The sequence below is a fragment of the Podarcis gaigeae genome (genome assembly GCF_964106915.1).
Source record: "Podarcis gaigeae genome assembly, chromosome: 4".
In the NCBI taxonomy this organism is placed as follows: domain Eukaryota; kingdom Metazoa; phylum Chordata; class Lepidosauria; order Squamata; family Lacertidae; genus Podarcis; species Podarcis gaigeae.
In genome coordinates, this window is record NC_139677.1 from 27462503 (window position 1) to 27480784 (window position 18282).

An 18282-nucleotide genomic window follows, 5' to 3' on the forward strand; every position below is an offset into this window, starting at 1 on the left:
TCATTTCTTTTCAGAACCAAATGGTGGCTGCAACAGCTGGATTTGATTTTGTAAAATATTCCCGAAAGGAACATGATTTGGTCTCATTGGTGGAGATTAATGTTTTAGAAACCACTCCTAGAAAAGGAGGAACATGATATAACACAGTCACATTTTCAACGGGTCAGACAGGGCAGGAGACTTTTATGAACAGTATGGCCTTCCCCTGATTCTCTCTTTTTTTAAAAAAGCCACATCTTCATAACTACGAATTTCCTCTTGGCTTTGGCCTGCTACTGTATGAGAGCCTTGATTAATCTCTCAATATAAGAGGACTATGTTTTGCCAAGTTCTAATGGAAACCAGGTCCAGTGGGTACATTTCTGTTTCTTGCTGCATCCTTATCAGACAGAAACTTTTAGGATGTCATTATGTTTCAGCACTGGGGAAAGAGACAGTTCATTTTTAAATAAGTGCAGAGAAGAGAGAGAAAATAAGTTAGAGTTGTGGTGTTTTCAGCCAAGCTGACTTATGGGAAACATGGGTTTAAAATGGATTTTTAAGAAACGCACATTAAGTGTTGCTTGGGGGCGGGGACAATGATGGTTTCTGTACACCTTATGGAATACACCTTCATTCGTGCTTTATGATTCTCATGGACAAATAGTTTGTTGCATTTCATAGAATCACAGAATGGAAGGGACCCCGAGGTCATCTGGTCCAACCCCCTACAATGCAGGAATCTCAGCTAAAGCATCCATGACAGATGGCCATCCAACCTCTGCTTAAAAACTTCCAAGGAAGTCCTACCCTCCAGAGCAGGAGGAAAGAAGCTTGCTCCATGTTCCATGTGGCAGCCCTTGAGATATTTGAAGATGGCTATCATATCTCCATGAAGTTTTCTTGGCAGGGATACTGGAGTGGCTTGCCAGTTCCTGCTCCAGGAGGATCACGTTTGGTCAAAACTCTCCACTATCCACCTTGGGTGCCCTGCTCGGCATAGTTCATAGCTTCTCTGAGTTATTCAAGCCCCTTCGCCACAGCAAGTCAGTGATCCATGAAGGAAATCAGCCCTGAGTGCTCACTGGAAGGACAGATCCTGAAGCTGAGACTCCCAGTACTTTGGCCACCTCATGAGAAGAGAAGACTCCCTGGAAAAGAACCTGATGTTGGGAAAGATGGAGGGCAGAAGGAGAACGGGACGACAGAGGACGAGATGGTTCGATAGTGTTCTCAAAGCTACCAGCATGAGTTTGACCAAACTGTGGGAGGCAGTGGAAGACAGGAGTGCCTGGCGTGCTCTGGTCCATGGGGTCACGAAGAGCCGGACACGACTAAATGACTAAACAACAACAACATATCTCCTCTCAGTCTCCTCTTTTCCAGGCCAATCATACCCAGCTCCTTCAACCGTTCCTCATAAGCAGTGGCGTAGCGTGGGTTATCAGCACCCGGGGCAAGGCAAGTAATTTGCGCCCCCTAACCCATGGATTTGCGCCCCCTAACCCGTGGATTTCCCTAACCCCCAGATGTTGCGCCCGGTGCGGCCAGCCCCCCCTGCACCCCCCACGCTACGCCACTGCTCATAAGGCTTGGTTGCCTTTTATTATACCATATTTTTTTCCTTTAACCAAAATTAACCAGCACTTTAAATGTATGGTGTGGCTCCTCCCTTAGTCTGCCACTCTGTTCGCGACACCACACTGGCTCTTCGATGGCTATTAGCCATGGCAGTGAAATGACAACTTTGTGTGCAAGAATTTGGGCCTTTGAATACTAGGTGCAAGGGACAAACAACAAGGGACGACAATTGCCATCACGTCTAACTCCATAGGTTTTTGGAAACACCTGGGGTACCACAGTTGGCAATATGATGGTGCACTATAACAGGAGTGAGAAACTACTTTAAAAAGTCTGTCAAGGCCTGCATTTCCTCCAGGCTAGTCTGTCAGGAGCTATATGTTGGCAGTGGATAGGGTCAGGGCCTCCATGTTCCCCCTGTTTTTCTTCCATCACCCTTCATCTGTTTCCGCAACCCATCCCCTCTTCCTCTCCCTCCCTGCTCATCAGACTGCAGTGGTTGGGGCAGGAGAAGGAGGTCGCTTTTGCACATCATATATGAACTGATAACTTGTGGAGGAATGCTTGAAATTAGGCCGAGGGCCACAGAGTGCCCACCTTTGTTCTGACCTAGCGGGGTCTGTTCCTTCAACAGTTTTATTGGCTATTCTTGGGGAACAGGAAACTTGGCAGTTAAGCCAAATATAGGTTTGGGCTCCCAAGTAGGGACCTGTACTGTACGGTGAAGCCTTGTGGGATTGTGCTTGTTATATTAAAGATTGCACAGCATTCTCCCCAAAGTCTGAACATGTGTTTGTGTTTAGGGGAGCAGCACTTATGGTTAGCAATCTGTCAGCGTTTCCATTAGGAGCCTTTTTCTATCTCGCCACCCCCCCCCCCCCAGTGCCTCATGTGCACGAACAGCTCCTACAGTTTCTTCCCAAGAAGGACTTGGCATTCAGAGTTTCATTCCAATTTTTTTTTGCCATGAAGTTTGGAGCTTAGGTTAGTTTTAGGTTTTCGGAGCTTCAGAGAAGCGGGCAAACTTATAACGGACATGGTTTTGGATGCCTCCTTTTGCATCCCGTTTAAAAATAAAAAGATTTGTGACACAAAGGACAGCTACATTCCTAGGCGTAGTAAAATTATACACTCTTGCACAGAACTCAAAACCAGTCAGATAGTTTAAAAAATATATTTTTAAAGGGAGAGGGAAACTGCTGGGAATTCATATAGGTGTGTTTTTGTTTTTTCTTATGCAGCCTTTGTATTTACTCAGAAGTGTTCAAAAAGGGATAACTCCCAAGTCAAGACTGCAGCCTTAGGATACATTCCTGTGCATACATGGAAATAAACTTGCTAGTAAATCACATTTAACTCGGCGGTACTTTGTTTTGAATAGACACACGTAGCGAGATGTTTAGATATTAATGTGTACAGTACTCAGAAAGGACTGGGAGTAGTTGGAAAAGACAATAATATCACTATTTCAGGGCACAGACTGTTTGGGGAAAAATAAGCAAATGCAAAACTGGTTATTGCACAGTATACTCTTAAGATGTTGATATTAACAAGTTCTAGGAATCTGCTGTGAGGAACCGGGGAGCAAGGCTGCAGTTTTAAGGACACATACCAGAGGTCAGGCGGGACGCGGGTGGCGCTGTGGGTAAAACCTCAGTGCCTAGGACTTACCGATTGCATGGTCGGCAGTTCGAATCCCCGCGGCAGGGTGCGCTCCTGTCGTTCGGTCCCAGCGCCTGCCAACCTAGCAGTTCGAAAGCACCCCCGGGTGCAAGTAGATAAATAGGGACTGCTTAAAAGCGGGAAGGTAAACGGCATTCTGTGTGCTGCGCTGGCTCGCCAGATGCAGCTTGTCACGCTGGCCACGTGACCCAGAAGTGTCTGCGGACAGCGCTGGCTCCCGGCCTATAGAGTGAGATGAGCGCACAACCCTAGAGTCTGGCAAGACTGGCCCGAACGGGCAGGGGTACCTTTACCTTTACCTTTACCAGAGGTCAGAGACTCTCTTGGTTGACCTTTTGAGCAGACCCAGCGCACTGAGCACGGACATCCACAGTCGCTGCCATGTACCACCATTGGCAGGATTTGCAGCTACAGCAGCAGATGTGTTCTATGCTTATGGGAATATTTTATTATTTTGCTAGTTATGCTGTTTCAAATGTGCCTTTTATATATATTTGACTTCACTTAGTAATGCTTCCTTTCAAAATGCTTAAGATCTTTTTTTTTTGTTAACTTTGCTTAATGTGCATTCTGCAGTGTTTTTTAAATATTTAGGATAATATTTTATTATTGTCTTTTCCTACTACTCCCAGTCCTTCCTGTTAATTATGTTTGAATGAATGCTAATTGTCTTTAAATGTCTTTAAATGTATACTTTATATTTGACTTTTTTCAGTAATGTTTTACTCTGGATTGTTTTATTAGATGTTTCCATGTATATAATAATAATAATAATAATAATAATAATAATAATAATAATAATTTATTATTTATACCCCACCCATCTGGCTGAGTTTCCCCAGCCACTCTGGGCGGCTTCCAACAAAACACTAAAATACAATAACCTATTAAACATTAAAAGCTTCCCTAAGGTTGTAAACTGCTTTGAGATCCCTCCCTAAAAAATATAAAGCAATATCGAAATGAAAATAAAATAAAATAATAATAATAATAATAATAATAATAATAATAATAATAATAATAATACCTGTAAATAACATGGCTAGAGTTAAGATGAAAGTTTTGGGGTTAAATATAGTGAATATTGATGCATGAAAAAAAGTTTGTCTTCCTTCTGCATAGTCTGCCTTCACCAGTTTCCCACAGGGAAGTGGTACACACAGCCAAAGAGGCAGGATTATACCCTGTGCATCTGGCTGGGTTTCCCCAGCAGATGTGTGGCGACTTCAGTCCTGCTAGGTGCTACTTCCACAGCATGTTTCCTTTGGGCAACATACTGGTGAAGCAAACCTCTTCCTGTCCCAATTTGGGTTGGGCTGGCCACCTCTCCATCACTGGCTGTTATGACATCAGATGATTGACAAGCGAGTGGCCCCACCCACTTGCCAAAGTTGGCCCACAAAGTTGGCCTGCTGGGGGGAAAGTTCCTCCACCCCTTGCTAGTGGATCTGTTTATTGCCCAGTATATTTAGTTTGGCTCTCTTTTTAATATGTGGTTTTATATTGACAAAGAAGCTCCAGTTTGTGGGGGTCGGGTCATTAGAGTATTCAAACCTTCGTTAAAGTGCTTTAAAGACTCTCTGAATCACTACGTAAATGCTAGGTGCAATTACTCTTCCTATTAATCCAAGCTTGCATTCCTCATTCAGTTGATGCTGTGTTGTACTTGCCTCTCTTCAAAGCAAAAACATTCGAAGCAGGCAAGCGTAGTAATATGTTGAGACAGTTGGCAACATTTCCTTTCTTCCTTTTAGAGTTCTAACGCCAGAGCCCCCAAACTGCCTTTTAAACTCAGGAGAAGCTTAAGTAGCAATTTGGGGGTTCTGTGGGGCCGCCTCCTGAGAAGGAATCACCGAGGAAAATGTTGGGTACGCAGCCCAGTGGGCACGTAAAACAAAGCAATATGAAAGGCCAGATTATATCTGTTGTGAGCTGAGGGTTGTTTTGTTCGGGAACAGTGTAACCACGTTGATTTAAACCAGCTGAGGATGTATCACAAAATGTTCTAGGGATGTAATCTGCAGAAAATATCTGTGCCTTTCTGGTCCATGCAAAGCCTGGAAATTGGCAGTTTGCAGTGGAATCCAGCAAACTCGTTTTCCTAACGTGGTAACAAGCCCCCCAAAATCCAATACACAACCATACATGGTTATCCCTATGAAGCCAGAGCCATGATTGGCATGTCACTAGAGAGAACACAGTCGTCTGGCGGTCCCTTAACGTCTATCCTTTTCTTCACACCGTAGAAGCTGAGAATTCTTCCCATCGTAGACTGAAGGAGCTGTCTTCGGAGAGCATGTTTGAGAGGAAATTGGCACACCCTGTAATTTGGTAGAGATGAGATAAAACGAGTAGTTTAGAACAGCGAGATCTTGCAGGGACCTTGGGGTTTTTTGTATGTATGTTGCAGTTCGCAGATAGAGAAAAATTACTGTGTTGCAAACAGACCCATAAACCAGTCTAAAAGGCGGGTGTGTGTGGATTTTATCGCTATGTGCACATTTACTTATTTATTTACTGTATTTATATCTCATCCTTTCCTCCACGGAGTTCAAGAAGGCATACATGGTTTCCCCACTCCTGATTTACTCTCCACAACAACCCTGTGAGGTAGGTTAGGCTGCGAGGCAGTGACTGGGCCAGGGTCACTCAATGGACTTCATGAGTAGGGCTTTGAAACCTGATCTCCCAGGCCCTAGTCCGACACCCTAACCACTATACAACACTGACAGCAATGATTTACTTGTACTCATTAAAGCAATATTAATGAGGATAATGTTACCTTCACAGGTCCTGCAGCAGTGGTAGGCCAGGTCAGAGGGGCTCTATTTTGGGGGTTGCCTCCAACTGCCTTCCTCTCTATTCTTCACCTCTTCGTTTTCATCCTTCCATCCATGCATCCTCTGGTTGCCTTCTCTGTTGCCTCCCTTTTTGCTTCCTCTTCCTTCCCTCTCACCCTTGTAATCTTTTCACTACTTCTTTTCCCCCTCTCCATCCTTCACTCTTTCAACCCTTCTCCTCCATCTCTCTATTTCCCCACGCTCTGCGTTCACATTTTCTCAGCTCCTTCTACCAGGAAAACTATTACAGTGCTTGCTGAGTTATGTGTATTTATATGACTTTGAATATCTCCCTCTAACGAGATCTACGTTATGACCAACTAGTCTTCTTGCTGATCTTTGTAGGCAACTCTGGAAACTTCTTCATTATCAGTTGACACACTATTTGTCTTAATGGTGAACTTATTCTCTGGATGACTGACACACACACACACACACACAGAGAGAGAGAGAGAGAGAGAGAGAGAGAGAGAGAGAGAGAGAATCAACAGATTTGGAGAAGCCCCAAGATTTGCAGAAGTACAAAAAAAAACAACAACCCCAGAACACCCCACACTTTAGCCAGGGAAAAACTTGGGGCAAGTAAGCAAAACAATCCCATGCTCAGTTGCCCAGAAATGCTGACTAATTTTGTATATGGGGAGGAGGTACAGGAAAACAGATTAACCCATGGGTGGGCAAACTAAGACCTGGGGTTCAGATCCAGCCCAATCACCTTCTAAATCCGGCCCATGGACGGTCCAGGAATCAGCGTTTTTTTACATGAGTAGAATGTTTCCTTTTATTTAAAATGCACTTCTGGGTTATTTGTGGGGCCTGGTGTTTTGACATGAGTAGAATGTGTGCTTTTATTTAAAATGCATCTCTGGGTTATTTGTGGGGCATAGGGATTCGTTCATTTTTTTATTTTCAAAATATAGTCTGGCCCACCACAAGGTCTGAGGGACAGTGGACTGTCCCCCCCTGCTGAAAAAGTTTGCTGACCCCTGGATTAACCTTCTGGTTAATCAGATGTGGATGAATGCTTGCAGGCACTCTATGAGGTCTTTCTGGTGATCTGTTTCCTATTTATAAATAAAAAAATTATGGTTGTTTCTGATTTTTAGAAGACATTTGAAGGCAGCACTGTATAGGGAAGTTTTTAATGTTTGGTGTATTGTGTTTTTAATATTCTTTTTGGGAACCACCCAGAGGGGCTGGGGCAACCCATTCAGACGGGCAGCATATAAAAATTATTATTATTATTATTATTATTATTATTATTATTATTATTATTTCCCCACTGCGCCTGCTGTGGCAGGCACCAAGCTAGCATTACCTCTGAACGAGGTTAGAGCAGGGCATGCAGCAGAATTGGATATTCATTCACCTACCAGGTAGCTGTTCACACCTTTAAGAAAAAGGGAACCTTCCATTCAGATAGTTTCGTTATATATGAATTGAGTTTATGTGGAATTAGGCCAGTGTACAGGACAAAATACATCACAGTAAATAAATAAAAGATATCCCTTTCCCAGTTATTAAAATTTCAAACTCCCCAAAGCATAGTCATGGGAAATTTGGATGTGTGCCCTCTAGAGCCGTCATCCTTAGTTTATAAAGAACAGTATAGTTTGCAGTGACCTCATATTCACTTCCAGTATAACTCCATTATGTCTCAGTTGCCAAAAAGAGCCAGGGGTAATAAATGAGTGCACTTAGTGTTATGCATTTTTGGGACGCACTGAACAAAGCGGTTCATCTAAGTGATCTGCTAATAGAAAGGTTGGCAGCAGAAACGCACAGAAAATCTCCGATGGCATCTTAAAAATTAATTAGAAAATAATAACCTATGGAGTGGCACAGCATCATTTTAGACAAGTTGTATTAATCATCCCGCGCTGCACCTTGCCTGTGTGTTGGTCAAAATAATAAAATAAACTCAGGACTTTTCAGATTTTGTCCTAATGAGAGCTCTGTGATCCTAAGTGATATTGAAAATATTAAGCAGTATAGAAATTAAAAACTCAATCAATCAAGTGCACTTGCTTGAAAAGGAACATGTTTTATTGAAACCAATGGGCAAAGCAAACAGGGAGGAATAGGAAGAAAAAGTTCATTGGTTGGAAGGCAAGGAAGAAAACAGAGCAAGGAGTCTTTGCTCTGTTTTGCTGAGGATTGTTAAAGCATTTGTGGTGGGGAGGAGATAGGGGAAACTCCAGGTCTTCACTGAGAGCTGTTGCCTCTTTTTCAAAGCTCTGCAAGAAAATATGTAGCAGCTGTGCTGAGAGGCTGTGAAAAAGGAAAAGGGGGTGGAATAAATCCCCTTTGCAATTTCTGTGGGTGAAACATCCCTGCCCCAACATAATATTGAATGGATGGATAATTCCACCAGCATTTCCAGTCACCACGCAAATAGTTTGGGGGGTAAATCCTGCCCTTGGTGTGATATTTGGAAATACTTGATTTCCAAATACACACCAACTCATTCAATGTATTCTTGGCATGGGTGAAGTGTGTGTTGACATGTGCAAATGTGCTGGCAGCTGAAACAGGAGGTGGGGATGGGTCAAGGCAGTGGTGGAGCAAGCTGATTGGGTGCCTGGGGTGGCAGGGTGCTCCGTGGGGCCTCCGAAGAGTCTACCTGCCTCCTCCCACTCAGCCGTCCTACAGCTAAGGGGGAGGCGGTGGACGGACCATTTGCGGAGCGTGGAGCCTGCAGGCATCCAAGCCACCGCGTCACTCCCAGGAGAGACGCGTGGCTTGGGTGCGCTGCAGGCCCTATTTTGTCACACACACCCTTAGTGGTGACACCCAGGGTGACCCGCCCCACCGCACCCCCTTCCTCCGCCCCTGAGTCAAGGTAGGAGAGGATCCCATGAAATGGGACAGCTTAATTCAGAAAAGCAACAACTCCAGTGTCTCCCCATGGCAGTGGATACCAAGAGGTGTGAACGTGTGTTGCCTCCCCCATGCTCTTACTGAACCCTTCCCTTTAAACTGCCCCCCCCATGCAGTTTAAAGGATCATGGCATGGGGGTGAGGTATTGTCATCTGGTGACATGCTTCCTCTAAGCCTGTACAGATTATTAATATACTAAGGCTGCCATCCTATGTAGAATCACACGGCAGTAAGTTCAGTGTAGACATGCGTCCCTAGGATTTCACTGCCAGTTAATCAACGAACTGCCTGCAACATTTTCAGATGTAGATAGACTAGCGTACTTTATAAACCAAACGTGCAACCTGTCTTTTTGCTCTCTTAACAACCATCCCTTATTGTGCAAAACAGGGCTGGATGAGCGTTGCTCGTTACAACCAATGACAGATGGATGTGGTGCCTTGGCCCCTTAATGCATCATTCTCAACCAAATGCTTTTGTAAATCACGAGGTTGTTTGAATATTCATAAAACTGTTAAAGACGGTAAAAAAAGTTAGGTTTGCTTGGCTTGTTGCTTATATACAAGATTTTGGAACTTGTGGTTTGAAGTAAATGTTTTCCTTATTTTTTGGCTTTTGTAAAATGGATATTCTCATGCATTAATAGAAATCTAAGACTTAGGATTTTAAAGTACGCTATACCCATTTTGAGGTCTGGAAGTACTGCATTCACTCTGTGTTTGTTTGGTTGACATTGATTTGACCCCTTTTATTTAGGGCAGGTCTGCACTATTGGGGGTAAAGGAACAACACTTACCGTAAGTACTCTGACCCTGGGGGAGATGGAAAGGCAACATATTATTTCCTCACTGATTCCTTCTTGAGTAACCCCCCCCCCCCAGGCTTTACTTCCTTCATGCTTCCTCAGTTATTGTTAGACCTTCTTTTTGTTAACTTCACGACTCCAAGATAGTCACATGTAAGCTGATACTCAGAATAGCTTTGTTTGCCAAGAGTAATAAACCTTTAATTCTTTCAACCACAAGTCTTGCTGATGATTTATGGTTGCATGCCACTGCAATCTCTGTGTGTGTTTGTGTGCATTTCTGGTGGTATGCAATGGTATGCAGTAGCACCACCTGCTTCTGGCGCAGAAGGTCTCTCATTGCGAGAAGTAAGGTTACAGGGAACCAGGCAGAGGGCCTTCTCGGTAGTGGCGCCTGCCCTGTGGAACGCCCTCCCAGCAGATGTCAAGGCAATAAACAACTATTTTACTTTTAAAAGACAACTGAAGGCAGCTCTGTTTAGGGAAGTTTTTAATGTCTGATGCTGTATTTTTAATATTCAGTTGGAAGCCAGCCAGATGGGCGGGGTATAAATAAATTATTATTATTATTATTATTATTATTATTATTATTATTACTACTACTACTACTACTTAGTGCCTGGTGTTTAGATGTCTCCTCCAAATTGCTCCCTGAGGCTGCAATGGTTCCCATGCATAGAATTTTTACTGCAACTTAGTGTGTTTGTTGGGTCAGAGAAACATGGCTGGTGACTGTACCCATTGAAGAAAAGTGCTCTGCAAGAAGCACGCATAGGCCACATAGACGGCTTTCTCTTCTTAAGTGAAAAAGAAAGTTTTGTCCTCAAGTCTCTGCAATTCAACAAGGCACTTAAGAGGGCATCTTCTTGATCATGTCTGCAGTTTGTTTGCTATGAGTAGGCAGGGAGACAAAGGGGATCAAAAGCTTTCTATCCTGGAAGGGAGGTGAAAAGCCGCTTTCTTGAGAGTAAGGGTCAAAAACTATAGCAACACAAGTATTTGTAAAGAATGGGAAACTTAAAAGCCTTGTTCAAAATGAACATCAAACAGAATCCAAGATGTACTAAAATGGCTTTGCTCTATCTCTTATTTAAAGAGAAGGAAAACACATATCTTTTGGCTTTCAGAATAGAGTATATATATAGAAAGAGAAGGAAGAACTTAACAGCTGGGTGGATATATTGTTCTTCGGAAGCTGTCTTCATTGCTGTGAGAGCTGTATTGTAAAGAATGTGAAGATGCACAGTAACAGCTTTGTGGTAACCAATATCTCTTCACGAGCCTCATCCATTTAGATTTTCCAAGCAATTGAGATGAAGTGATGTCTCAGTCATCTGTGATGCTAAAATAGCCTTTCAGATGTCTCATAATTCCTTTATTTTTTACTTACTTCACATGGAAGCACTTACTGCATGTAGAACATTTGAGTTATGTTGCACTAACGATGACTCTGAGTGTGTTTCGCTAATTGTTTTTTGATCTGGGTGAATGGGAAGAGGAAATTGTGTAATCCACCACTTTCGTCACTGTTGTTCTTCTTTATGGGATGCCTTGTAAAATAAATACTCTAAGCATTGTACAAAATTTTAAAAAAGCAAAAGAATAACGATAAAGTCACGAAAATAACGATAAAAGCAATGATAAGTTTAAGCAACAAGCTAGCACAAACAGCAACTACCAAACCAACAGCATGAAATAGCGTACACAGCACAGAACTAAAATGGACATCAAATATGTATACTAAACCCAACAAAGGGACCTAAAACAAGATCTGGAAGAACAAAAGGCACCAAAAAACCAATGTGGGCACCCAGAGATCTTCCTTGGGGACAGGAGAGGGGCCGCCATCAAAAAGGTTCTTTCTGTGATGGCTAGTTTCTAAGCTTTAGACTGAGGGGGAGAACAGAGAAGGGCCTCTGTAGATGAAGGGGGTTGTGTGTGGAGGAGATGTTCTGTTTGTAACATGTACTGAGGTTCCAAGCCATGTGGAACTTTATAGGTCAAAACCAGCACCTTGAATTGGCCCCAGAAATGAATTGGAAGCTCGTGCAGATAATAAAGGACCAGCATGATGTGTTCATAATGCCCACCCCCATAAAAACACTCCTGCTGCCATATTTTGAACCACCTGAAGTTTGTGGAGCATCTTCAAAGGCAGCCCTTTTCAAATTTATAGTAAATCCAAACAGGAGATTACCAAAGTATGGATCATTACAGCCTGATTTCTCGATACATCACCTTTCACCATTCTGCTTTGTGCAGGACTCTAGATGAATCATATTGGTGCATGTAACAGTAATTGGTCCAGACATTTCAATTAAAATAATATGGGTGTTTTGGATATTATTAATTTCATGCAGTCCCATACACTTTTTTTTTATTCATAGACTTTGTATACAACTCTTCTTTGTTTGCTAACTTTATTTGCAGAATTGTTCAGGACTGTGGATGTGCATGCACTATAAACATTTCCTAGCTTGTTGAATCTAAATTAGGAGTAAAGCAGCACAGTCTGGAGCATTGCAAACCTGCAAATTGCATGCTTTTTGGCAACTTCTGGACTTTGTTATTTGCGTTTCTGAATCAATCTTTCTCCATTAGCTTTGGCTTTCATAGTGATGTTTATGCTGTCAGATTATGTGTTTGTGGGGGAAATGTCTGAGGCTGATTTCATAGTACTTTTACAGAATGGAGAGATTATCCCACAATAAAATCAAGTTAGACTTGGCTGCCACGAGGCCACAATCTATCAGCAAGCTGTGAAATAACTAGAGGGACGTGCCTTGCAATTTTCCTCTTCTCCTCATTGATTCTTCTTCTTCTTCTTCTTCTCCTCCTCCTCCTCCTCCTTCATTGTCATTGTCAAAATCTGATGTGTCTTTGAGATTTTAAGCCCCTGATCAGGAACTCCTCAGATTGCCTGCAACTATGGCCCCCTCCAGACATTATTTGAATTGCACATCCATGATATCTTGTGCTTATGATGCTACTGGGACGATCCAGCTTTCAATACCATTTCTGCCTACAAAGGTTTTGGAGTGATCACACTAAGCCCCCCCCCCCCCAGTAGGGTACATATCCTGCAACTTCCTGCTTAAATCCTGTGACTTTGTATTCCAGAAATGTTCTGGTTTCTTCTCATCCTGTTGTTTTTTTGTGTGTGTGTGCACTGATGAACAGCAATAGTGTGGTAGCCTGGGGGAAGCATTACAGAACAAACTAAAACAGGATAAGTCTACCACTAATGCACTAGTGTCAAGAACACTCGGATAAAACACAAGTCTGGAGGTGCCCCAAGTCCCGATTGTTAAAGAAGCTGATCGTCCATGCCTTTGCTCCTATTAGAAATTAAAGGGTCAGGTTTCAAAAATACGCCAAGAAAATTGAAATATGCGTCCCGTTCATTAAAAAGAAAGATGTTTGTTGTATGAAGATCAGATCAAGGCTTCCGTCCCTCTCCCCAGTGGACAACCAGGTCATTCATTCATAAATAAGTAAATAAATAAAGGTATAAAAAGTGACTGATACCAATGTGAAAAGTAGAATCAGAGGAGTTTGAAGGGACACGGATGATCATCTAGTCCAACTCTCCACAATGCAGGAATATGCAACGGGGGACCAAACCTGCAACCCTGGGATTATCATCACCATGCTCTAACCAACAGAGCTATCCAGGCAGCATTAAATAAGTAAATTAAGTAAACAGTTATCCAGACTCCCCTGGAACCTTGATCAAATATAACCATCTCTCCTCCCTTTGCTAGTGCAATCTGCTTTGAGTTGGAACCTAGACTTAGTGGTGCACCTAAAGGTCATGTGGCTTGTGCCTAGGCCTCCACCCTCCTCTCCTGTGTGAGTAATTTTGACTAAGTCAGCTGCTCTGTGGCCCTGCCCCTTGAGCTATGCAAGAACTGTGCCACTCGACTCCTTACTTCCAAAAGCTCAACCTAAAATTTAAGCTTTAAGCATGGGTGCTGAGAGAGAAAAAGGCATGGAGAACAGGAAAGGAATCGTGCCTCCCTCCCTCCCTATTTCTATGCCTGGTTTCTTCACCTTGGAGACAGAGGAGTGATCTAAGTCTAGTGATTTTTATGACTGGCTAAGCAGAAAAGATGGACCCAAGCGTCTCATTCACTGGAAATGTGTTGATATTATTGTGGGAGACAAGGCAAAGACTGGACCATTGCTTTGGAGGTTTCGGGGAGCCCTTGTGGTCTAACTTTGCCCCATGCCTGCAGGTTTTCCATCCCTGCCCTAGAGGATTCATGAATGTGAAACATTATCTAAAATAGCTACAAGGTTTTGTTTTGTTTTCAATGTTCTGTTTGTCCTGGATCATAGGGTACTGAAATTAATCTGAATATTCTTTCTGGAATGAAATGATGGAATGGAACATTCTTCTGGGTGCATTGGTGCAAATGTGTTTTAGTTGCTAAGTTGGCTTAGCATGTGCATTTAACAAATTCAAAGCCACTTGTTGTCAGGTGATATAGTACAGTGCAATTTCTACGCTCAGAGGAAAGTCTCATTAAGGCCAATGGGTCTTGTTCCCATGTGAATATAGAATTGTAGCCTAAGTCATTTGCAGTAGACTCATGTATGCATTACTGCACTGTGATTCCTTTTTTTCTATATACACATTTAAATATACAGTGCTATGGTATGCACATATAGTATAACTTACCCGCCAACATCCCTCAGATGAAAATACAAACATTTCTCACTGCCCCCCAACTGCCCCTCCTCTATGCCCCATTTTTGACACCCCCCGGAGAGCATTTCCTATCAGAAGGGGGGCGAGTGCCACCCCTGAATCCTGATTTTATGTTATTCTTTGGTAGATTTGCAAAAAGAAAAACACATCAATAAATAAATGTTAGCAAGGGACAAGATTAGATGCAGGCGCACAAAGCATTTTTTTTAAAAAAAGACTCTTTGTGTTCCACTCTGCTCCGTCTTCCTTCTTCCTGGGGCTGGGGCTCAGTGGTATCAGCCTCTCCTCTACCTTGTCTCTCCTCCAACAGCCTCTACGAGCTGCCTGAGGTAGGATGCTGGCAGTGGAGGTCATGCATACCCTCCAACATTTCTCCGGTGAAAATGGGACACCTTATTCCTTACCTTCCCACATTTCTTTGATGAAGAGACAGATGTTCCCTCCAACATTTCTCTAATGTAAATAGGGACAGCCTACCATACCCTTCAACATTTCTCCAGTGAAAATAGAGACACCCTAAGGAAAAGCAGGGCATCCCAGGATCAAATCAGAAACTGGACCAGCTGCTGCAAATCCAGGAACGTCCCTGGAAGATAGGGACACTGGAGGGGTCATGGAAAGGCAAATGGATGCTCCCTTGCAGCCACAGCTGTTGCTAAGGGCAAATTCTCCAAGCCTGGCAGCATCAGGGGAAATGGGAACATTTCAAGATCAAATCAGAAGCTGGGATGGCTTTTGCAATTCTGGGACTGTCGCTGGAAAACAGGGACACTTTGAGGTTATGGTAAGAGCATACAGTAGTTGTTATTCTGTAGACTATGGCTGAACCCAGAACAAAATGATCTGAGTTCAGAGTATCTTATGATGTGTCTCTTTCCATATGAATATCCCTACAGGCTGATCTTAGTGTGCATTTTGGAAGACTGAATGGTTTTTATATATGTCGAAAAGTAAAATCATAAAGTGCTGGAGACCCTGTTACTGGGCTGCAGGACAGGGGAGCGAGGAAAGGAAAAGAAAAAGGAAAGATAATTTCATCTTTGGAAAAGACTTTCTCTGTGTGGCACATATAAAGCACTCAGTGGCCTACTTTTTGCATGTGAAATCAATACCATACAATGGTAAAATGAATAAAGCTGTCACTTTAAGAGGTGATGTCATGCTTGTCTTGTCAGGGCCCATTAAAGCACAGAGCTCTTATTGGTTGTGTTCCAGGTAGAAATGCACAGTGCAATTGCAGCTTTTGTAATTTTAGAAGGTTTGGCTTTCGGAGCTATATTAACCTGACAGAACTGATTTATCCTGATGCGGCAATTCAAGGCCTACATTTTCCTTTTGTTAACTTATCAGAAAAGTTTCCATTTTTTTTTAATTAGTGATAAATTGCACTTTTTATGAAGTGCTGAGTTATAGTAATTTCCTTGATCCAGTTCCATTAACTTCCTCCCTCTATTGTATAACAACCAGCCTCTGATGTGCCTTCCACATTATGTGGGAAGCTGTAAACTGCTTGTTTATCCTGTAAACAGTTCTGGCTAGACACAAAGTTGTTTCTTTCTCTTGGCTTTTGGGGAAGGGTTGACACACAGGCCACACTTATCTTGGCAATGCAGATATAAAGCCAAGAACCCAGACATTTGGGAATTAACAGCAGCATTAACAATAGGTGTGTTGCCTTTATCTACTAACACTTTGCTGTATGCATGAACTACCTATATGTAGACTGATAAGCTGGAGCTCCATGGAAGCAGTGCCAGACATTTGACAAACTTTCTGAACCTGCCCTTTAAACGCCTTCAGACATGAAGATGATTAAACGCTTGGATCTGGTGATGTTTGCCTAATTCCCACAAGATAGAATGGCAACTGCCAAGCATGAAATAATGTAATTACTTAAATCATTTAAAATTAAGGCTGCTGGAATTACAGTCAAGTTAAAAACAAAAAAAGTAGACATTGAGCTTTCATGACAAGTAATTACAACCAAGGAAAGAGTTTTCCATTTCAGAACCGCACTCCAGGCTGCAACGGCAAAAGTAGACCATTTAAAAAACCGAATGAACAGACAAACTCTTGATCATTCCGTTGTCTCTGTCACTGAATGCTACTTTTAAAGAACCACTGCTGTTCCAAAAAATATATACGGCTAAATAAACTTAGAAAACTAATCTCCCTCTAAATACACAGTGGGTAAAAGTAAAATATAAACCCTTTTGACCACTACCAAACTTCTCACAAAGCCAAAATAGATGCATGCATACAATTTTGAAAACTGATAGAAACTTATGGTTTTATATATGTTGGAAGCCTCCCAGATTGTTATTATTATAATTATGGAACAGGATGTCCCTATTTTCATCAGAAAGATGTTGCAAGGTATGCGGTTGTGCTTCAGCAGCAGCAACAAAAACCCCATCACCCCAGACCACTCCAGTCCTTGGCAGGCACATACCCCCAACATTAATAATAAAGGCACATACCCCCAACATTTCTCTGAAAATAGGGAACAACAACAACAACAACAACAATTTTACTCCGCCCATCTGACTGGTGTGCCCCAGCCACTCTGGGCAGCTTCCAACATATACAAAAACATAATAAAACTATACAGGGTTGTCTTCATATGTCTTCTAAAGCTTGTATAAGTTACTTATCTCCTTGGCTCAGGGGTCACATAGCTTCATACCCTCCAACATTTCTCCGATAAATATAGGGACGTCCTAAGGAAAAGGGGGGCATTCCAGGATCAAATCAGAAACCGGGACGGCTTCTGTAAATCTGGGACTGTCCCTGGAAAATAGGGACGCTTGTAGGGTCTTCAAGTATGATTTTGGACATCCTCACTTCTTGCAAAACCCACAAACCCAGAGAAACATACAGATATATAAGAAATACAGGACAGAAAAGAATTGCCATGAAGCTTTGTAGGGGCCCATATCAGACCTTTTGGGGAGGCTGAGGAGAGACCGAAGAATCCCCTCAATTACCCTTGTTATTTAGTTTAGGCACAGAGCCAGTGCAGACCCTACTATTTTCTGTCTCTAGTGTTAGCAGTAGTATGCTGTGAATCACAAGCAGGGAGATTGTTGAAACACTCTGATCTTGCTTGTGGGCTTTCGATAGTCATGTATCTGACAACAGATCCAACAGGACTCTTCTTATGCATGCTTGTTGTTGTTGTTTAGTCATTTAGTCGTGTCCGATTCTTCGTGACCCCATGGACCAGAGCACGCCAGGCACTCCTGTCTTCCACTGCTTCCCGCAGTTTGGTCAAACTCATGCTGGTAGCTTCGAGAACACTATCCAACCATCTCGTCCTCTGTTGTCCCCTTCTCCTTGTGCCCTCCATCTTTCCCAGCATCAGGGTCTTTTCCAGGGAGTCTTCTCTTCTAATGAGGTGGCCAAAGTATTGGCGCCTCAGCTTCACGATCTGTCTTTCCAGTGAGCACTCAGGGCTGATTTCCTTCAGAATGGAGAGGTTTGATCTTCTTGCAGTGCATGGGACTCTCAAGAGTCTCCTCCAGCACCATAATTCAAAAGCATCAATTCTTTGGCGATCAGCCTTCTTTATGATCCAGCATCACTACTGGGAAGACCATAGCTTTAACTATATAGATCTCTGTCAGCAAGGTGATGTCTCTGCTTTTTAAGATGCTGTCTAGGTTTGTCATTGCTTTTCTCCCAAGAAGCAGGCGTCTTTTAATTTTGTGACTGCTGTCAACATCTGCAGTGATCATGGAGCCCAAGAAAGTAAATCTCTCACTGCCTCCATTTCTTCCCCTTCTATTTGCCAGGAGTT

At 42.8% G+C, this 18282-nt stretch overlaps 1 long non-coding RNA gene across 1 annotated transcript in view; it reads left to right on the forward strand.

Moving 5' to 3' along the window:
- The window catches only part of LOC310843028, a 343220-nt gene that overhangs the window by 278184 nt on the left and 46754 nt on the right, over positions 1-18282 (forward strand). The window lies entirely within an intron of this gene.